This window comes from Lissotriton vulgaris, chromosome 6, assembly GCF_964263255.1.
Source record: "Lissotriton vulgaris chromosome 6, aLisVul1.2, whole genome shotgun sequence".
NCBI lineage: Eukaryota > Metazoa > Chordata > Amphibia > Caudata > Salamandridae > Lissotriton > Lissotriton vulgaris.
This window is the reverse complement of record NC_141694.1, coordinates 1264465309-1264472962: the sequence shown is the minus strand read 5'-3', so window position 1 is coordinate 1264472962 and position 7654 is coordinate 1264465309.

The following is a 7654-nucleotide window of genomic DNA, read 5'->3' as shown; positions in this document are numbered from 1 at the left end:
CTATTGGTTAAAAAGCCATTGATACAAAATAATCACTTCCCTAATACAATATATGCATCATGAGAAAGTATCAAAGTATATTTTAAAGAGATGAGGACCCTTTCTGTTTCTCACATAGATAGGCAAAGATTTGCAGAGGAAAATATGATTTCATGCTCCTTTAATGATATTTTTGAAACAGTACTTTAACAAATAGAGTTTGTTTCACCTATTGGATTGTTAAGAATGTCTACTTTGTATTCAGCGCAGACTACAGACACTTCTAAATATTTTAACAGTCTCCAAGGTTTTTCAAGCGTTTCCGACACAAGGGGGTCCATTAGGATGAATGGCGGACAGGAACCGCCCGCCATAATTGCGGGGGTCCCGTGGGGGCTATCAGGATGTGCCCGCCACAGTGGCGGGCACATCCTGCATTTCTAGCATTGTGGCGGGCGGTGCTCTCAGCACCGCCCGCCACAATGCTAGAAATGCATTTCAGCATTTGCATAAACAAAGCGGCAGGCACCGCGCGGTGCCTGACGCTTTGTTTATGCAAATGAAGGGGGTGTACAATAGGTACCCCCCCATGTGCATAACCCACCCCTCCTTCACTCTGGGGGCCCGCAGGGGGCCCCTAGAGTGAAGACCGCATGCCTTTCCGTGGCGGCATAGCCGCCACGGAAAGGCATCTCCCTAAGCCTATTGTAATATGGCTGGCGGTGTCTAATAGACACCGCCACCATATTAAACATTTTCCGCCCCGGCCGTAAGGCGACCGGGGCAGAAAAGTGGCGGGCGGTGTTTTGCTCCGCAGTGGTCCACCCCGCCATTCTAATATGGCGGGGGGAATACAGGGAAGGATGTCGGGCGGATTGCCCCCGCCAGGCTGGCGGTGGCTACCGCCAGCCTGGCGGGGGCAATCCACCCGTCATCCTAATGGGCCCCAAGGTCTTAGCCACAGCAACAATGTATCACAGTTGCCTAATAAGGATGCTCTGGATAATGAGGAACTTATCCTCGATAACTTAAAAATGGCTGCGGCATTAACAAACATTGTGAGAATTCACGGGAGATGTACTTTCCAGGATTCTACTCTGTGTCTCATATAATGCGTTCCCTACAAATCTGCAAAGCCTTTCTTCAAATTGTGCCCAGAGGCCGCATGCACAAGCATTTCCTTTGTCAGATTGCATGCACAATGTGACCATTCATTTTATTGTGCTCACATACCTGTTGTGCCCTTAAGGGTAACTGCAGGTCAAAGATCATGACAATTGTTTTGTATTGTTCCCAGACCCACCAGTCAGGGTTTGAACTTATTGTCAACTAGCATTGTTGGGTAAAACAGAGGAATTCTGCAATGAGCACTTGAGCAGCACATGATTGCCCTTGTCCACCTAAATTAAAATGTCAGGAGTAATGCTACTGACGTAACAGAAGAAGGAGTATGGACTGAGAGTTACTTGACCTGGATATAGATGTGTCTGGCCCTCTCAGATTCTTGAATAGCTGCAGGTTTGGGGTTTGTCTGAAGTGACAGAATTGCTGATTGGTACGAGTGCCTGTCAGTCCATTGTATGTTTCATGTGCGTGCGATGAAAAAGATAAGATGGTGTTAAAGTTCTTTAATGAGAAAAACTGAATGGAGTTATAGTTGTTGGTACTTCCTGTCAGCCTCTGCTGATAAGCATATGCCTTCATCCTTTCACATCTTTGTTTCCCTTGTACAGGTTACGGCCAATTTGTTTCTGGGCTGTACCTTCTATTTTTTCTTGGGAGAACTATTTTCATTCTAAATTGTTTTCTAATCCTAGTTGTCACTTCCCAAGATCTGGATGTTGTGAATTTGCACCCCGACATCCAGCAATGAGTGACCTCTCTCATAGAGGAGAAGGCAAGGTTTCCATTTTTTTTCTATACTAAGTAAGTGAGGTAAACATCACCTGATACATTTAGTCCTCCATCCTGTTGTAGCTTCATCTATTATTCCGAAGTCAGATTGCAGTAGCTACATTCAATTTTCCACATTTTTTAGCCTAGTCTGATTATGGCTTCTACTATCTGTGGCAGAAGACAGATTCTAGTGCTATGCACTTTCATAGACTTCCTCTGCACCAAAGCTTGTGGTAAGTGGCATGACTTATCTCCTTTTTTAACTTATTGCATTTATTTATTTGACAGTTTTATATATTGTGCATAAGACCTAGTGGTTGACAGAGAGCTCTACATAAAACCAGTTTAACAAAGGCAACTGAAAGCATCCACTACAGCTGCAACGGCTGAACTTCACAGGAAAATAAAAAAGACTTGAAAAATCACATAGTTTACAATGGTAAAGAATGAAGTATATCCACAAGGATCAATGATGGATACCCAAATACATGCAGCAGCAACCATGGAAAGAAAATCAGTACTGGCAGGTGGGTGAAAGGTGGAAATGTTGTTGAAACACATGCGTCTTCAACACTCTTTTAAATATATCCTGGAGTGTCCTCTTGGTCAAAGGAACAGAGTTCCACACTCTTGGAACCCTCAAAGAGAAGGATTGCCTTAGTGTGTCAATCTTATAAATTATAGCTTTTCAAGAAGAAAGGTATGAGGAGTCGAATGTGGTGCTCACTTCCTGTGATGACTCGTTTCCTAGAAAGAAAGTGACATTGACTTCATGTGATGGTAAGCTTTTTGGAAAGATGGTTTAAAGTTTGGCCTCAGAGACTCATTGCATGGTCCCCAGTGATGCAGAGAGGCTACGGAGAATCAAACAAACTCTGGCAAGCTGAGTGCCCACAGGCAGAATGGCTGATAAATACTGGGAGCTTGAGGTTACTGAGGCAGCAGCGTGTCAAAACATCATACAAGAAGAGGGGCGACAAACTATAATGCCACGAAGGCTGCTTGTAGTGGTCCACAGAACTCTACAGATGGAAGGAAAAAACATCAATTGGGTACTTTTACCATGCAGTAATTTGAATGCATTGTATATTGTAATGCAAGTCTTTGCAGCACAGTATTTTACAACACAAGGCATTACTACACATTTTTGAGCAATAGTATTTAATCGGTGACATTTTGAGGTAATAATATTTATTGGATAAAGGGAGTTAGAGGAGTTAACCCCCTCTCATGACAAATAGCCAATTTGAACTTAGAACCTCAACCTATTAGGTACCATAAGGGTGTAGTTTTGGTTAAAAATATAAGTGGGTATACATTTCTTTCAGTTTTTAATGGTATTTAGTTTTTTTAAACTAATACGTTTTCTAAAGCTATTTTTGGTATCTAAAATAGAAAAACGCTATTGTAATTATTGTTCTTTTTCTAATGGTTGGTTAAAATACTCATTTTTAAAATCTAGGGATTTAAATATTTAAGGGCAAGATGCTGGAGATTCAAGGGCCAAGGTAATGAGTATTTTAAACTTGAGCTTATCATTTTTATTCTTAGAATTTCTTTAAACACCCACTCTCAGGGGTCTGTTTATTGTAGAACTCTTACTTTACTACAATTGTAATTTTTAGGTTTCGACCTGGTCGTAGCACCTGCGAAGCAGGTGCTCCGCCCAGTGCGAAATCTAATGTTATCTCAGTAGTGGGGACTTGAAACCGCCCCTTCTTCCATTGGCTAGCTCCATAAATGGAGGCTAGCCATTGGAAGACATGGTTGTCCATCACTCTTTCCCGGTCAGAACGCGAATCGTGGGCGTTTCTGACTCTTTTTTTAAGTCCCGCCCCTTGTTGCCGTGTTTCCCGGGCCGCGCTGTGATTGGCTGCCGGCCCAGGACACCCCCGTGACGTCATTCCCCTGGCCGCGCAGTGATTGGCTGCCGGCCCGGGACCTGACTTGTTTTTTTTATTATTTTGGGATAGACCTTCTACCGCTTATTGCAGGTTGGCGCTGGTACCGTCCTTTCCCATTAAGAGCTCCTGTAAGCACGAGCGCCCTCTGCATGACGAGGCGCTCTGGGCCTGCGCTCAGCTTGCTATTGACTTTGGCTCCGTGTCATGACAGTGCGAAGGGGCTGTCATTGATGGAACGGGCTAATAAGGCGCACTGGCTGCAAACAGTGAAAGCTGGTGCATGCCCTGGGCCTCGCGCATCTCGAGCAGGGTCGGGCTTCCCTGCAAACAGCGCCTTGACTTTTCTCATTAAGCATTCGACCTGTTTATTGAATCTGGTAATTTCTGCAAACAAGCTTTCCAGGGATTAAAAGAGGGAGGGAAGGCGGGGGAGGGAGCGGGCGCGGGCCTCCAGCGAGCGAGGGGCCCTCTCTTTCCTACCCGTAGGGCACTGTCACTCACAACCTCTTTTACACTCATTAGCAATTGTGCCGGGAGGCGCTTGCTGCCCAGGGGTCGGACTGGGGGCCCAAAATCAGTCCTGGTCCTGGAGAGACTGTTCAAAGCAGCCCCGCTTCTTATCTCTCTCGCTTTCTCTTTTAATTCTCTCTCTCTCTGTCTCTCTTCCTGTCTCAGACACTCTCTCTCTCTCTTTTTCTCTCTGCCCCTCTTTCTCCCTCCTGTGTGCCGCCCGCCCGGTGCCTCACATCTTAGAACGCAGCCACCCCGATTCATTCAACAACTGAGCAGTAAGAGTTGCAGCCCCCCGGAAATGCCCATTGGGACGAATAGTCAGTCCTACTCTGCGTGAGGGGATTCCTGCTGCCTTTGAATGAGTATGTTTTGCCATGTATTACTACAAAAAAGCATGCGGTGCACATAGGACACGTCTGGCCCTCCCTGTGGGTAACATCCCTTGGCAGCTACTTGCCATTACATTGCTTGATAATATCTGGTCCACACACACTGCCCTCTGCTGGCCAGTATGCGTTGTGCAGGGAAAAGTGCCTCTGCTATAGCAGTAGCGCTGGAATTAGAGCATCTGGGCTTCTCGGAGCTTTGTAGCATCGTATGTAAGCCATTCATTTCCCGCGCAAGACACTTATTAACGTTCAGGGCGAGGCACTCTGTAAATGTTAAGAAAACTCAAGCAAGTTACTCGGACAGTGTTTTTAAAAGTACTGTTTAACACCTGTCCTCGGCGCCCTTCCCTGTCTGCTCCTGCGCATCGCTTTCCTTTCTGCATCAGATCTGGAAGCGGCGAGGTCTCTGCAGGATGCCAACATCCCACCTTTAATCCTCAAAAATTATTGTTTGCAAATATGCCCCAATCTCAGTGTGGGGGAAGAAATCCTTTTTTGAGCGCTGTGTGCCCTCCAGTTAGATGGCGAGGCATTCCCACCGGCGCAGCAAAACATAAAATTCGTTCAGCAATTTTTCCCAGAGCAAATATTATTTTTTCCTTGCATCTGTTTATGAATTGCTTTTCACAGCTTGAAATCACATTAGAACTTCATAAACCCCCCTTGTCTGCCTGAAATAACCACACACGCTGCTGCCCTGTGGCAGCGTCACTCGAGAGATTGTACCAGCTGGGCACGGTGGCTCAGCTGCGCAAACACGCGCCGTGGCTGGGGAAGGCAGCTGGGGAAGGCAGCTCACAAATGCCAATATATTCATTCACAGAAAAAGCAAAAAAATCAGATTTTACAACTGCCCCATGCTGCGAAAACGTACCCCCTTTGCTAAAAGCTTGATTGCTCATAGAAGGTCCCATCGGGGAGGAGGCGCTGTGTCGCGATAGTATGGGTCATACGCTCCTTACCCAGCATTCTTCTGGCACTAGCAGGTCAGGCTGCTGCCCCAAGCAGCCCTCATAGCAGGCCATGGAGAGCATTAGCGGGCACAGTTACCACTGGTCTGAAAAAAAAACATGGCAGGTAACAGTGCATGCAATATTACAAATAGAAGGCGGTGTTTCTGCACCTCTGCCTGGACGCTGTGAATTTTCATGTCTACGATGGGGAATAACATGGAAAAGTTGTATTCATTTACCATTTTGAATTCTAGCCAATTTTATGGACATCATGCAACCCACTTTTTTTCAAATGGATATATCGCCAGATATATTGTTGAAGGCAAAAATGGGAGATTTTGTCTAAAATTAGGATTAACGCCCATTTTGGAACTAATTTTAAACCACAGACACTTGAGTGGACAGAATAAGGAGCTTGTGAGTGATGGCTCAGTGGGTTTATTTTGGTGGGGATTCTAATGCCGAAGGACAGAACGAGGCACTTGTCAGTGATGGCTCAGTGGTTTATTTTGGTGGTGATTCTAATGGGGTTGTGTTTTATCCTTAGGATGATTAGAGCGAGTTTTCATTGGTTTGGTGTTGTATGTGGTTACTGGTGGCCCTGCGAGCTTGTACATGTATGTACCTCTAGGCCCCGCAAGAGGTTATGACGGTCACACAGAGGTTTATGCAGTACCTTTTGAGATGGGTCACTCAGAGGTTTATACGGTACCTTTTGAGATAGGTCACTCAGAGGTTTATGCGGTACCTTTTGAGATCGGTCACTCTGAGGTTTATGTGGTACCTTTTGAGATAGGTCACTCAGAGGTTAATGCGGTACCTTTTGAGATCGGTCACTCAGAGGTTTATGCGGTACCTTTTGAGATCGGTCACTCAGAGGTTTATGCGTTACCTTTTGAGATAGGTCGCTCAGAGCTTTATGCGGAACCTTTTGAGATGGGTCACTCAGAAGTTTATGCAGAACCTTTTGAGGTGTGTCACTCAGAGGTTTATGCGGAACCTTTTGAGATAGGTCCCTTAGAGGTTTATGCGGAACCTTTTGAGATAGGTCACTCAGAGGTTTATGCGGAACCTTTTGAGATAGGTCACTCAGAGGTTTATGCAGAACCTTTTGAGATGGGTCACTTAGAGGTTGGTGCGGAACCTTTTGAGATGGAACACTCATAGGTTTATGGTGAACCTTTTGAGATGGGTCACTTAGAGGTTGATGCGGAACCTTTTGAGATGGGTCACTCAGAGGTTGATGTGGAACCTTTTCAGATAATGAGGCTCTTAAGGCTCAGAAACCGTCTCCTGTGAGGTGCCTTCACATGGTAAAGAGGCAAAACTCCATGGGAGGGATAAACATAGGGTTATGAAGTTGGGACATGAATAAGAAGCAAGCAAATCAGAGTGACAAGGGAAAGCCAGTCAATAGTGAGAAATGGGCGGGATCTAAGCTCTTCTATGTTCATGGTAATGCACAATATGCTCGCAACAAACCACGCATGCATTGTCTAGAAAGCTTGACCCAATCATCTTCCCAAGCAAAACTCCAAACGGAATTAAAGGAATAAATAACTTCTCAAATTCTCCGGAACTTTCGTCGCATGAAATGTGTCAGTCATTAGCGGATAAGGGAAGGAAATATTTGTTGTTAACTAGTGAGTTGCTGAGATCAGTACATGGATCTTTTTACATATAACTACACATTTTAAAGAACATAACTGGCTTTGGACCTGACGTATTAAAAAGCTGAAAATATGTTTGAAAGAAATTACAAGCAGCCCATTGGGAGATTCATGTCTATTGTACTTTCCACATTTTTTTGCAGCAGGAACAGGACAGAATGGGGCCCAAATACTGAAAAGAGGGTAGTTGTGATATTGTGACCATGTAGTATGCTCTACCTCCACCCTCTGACTTGTCCCAAACCTCATTTTACTTCTATGATCTTCCAAATAACCATTTCTAGACTCTTCCCTCTTCTATCCTTGCTTTTTCATAGCTCTAACTTTTGCAAAGGCGAAACCGTTGCATT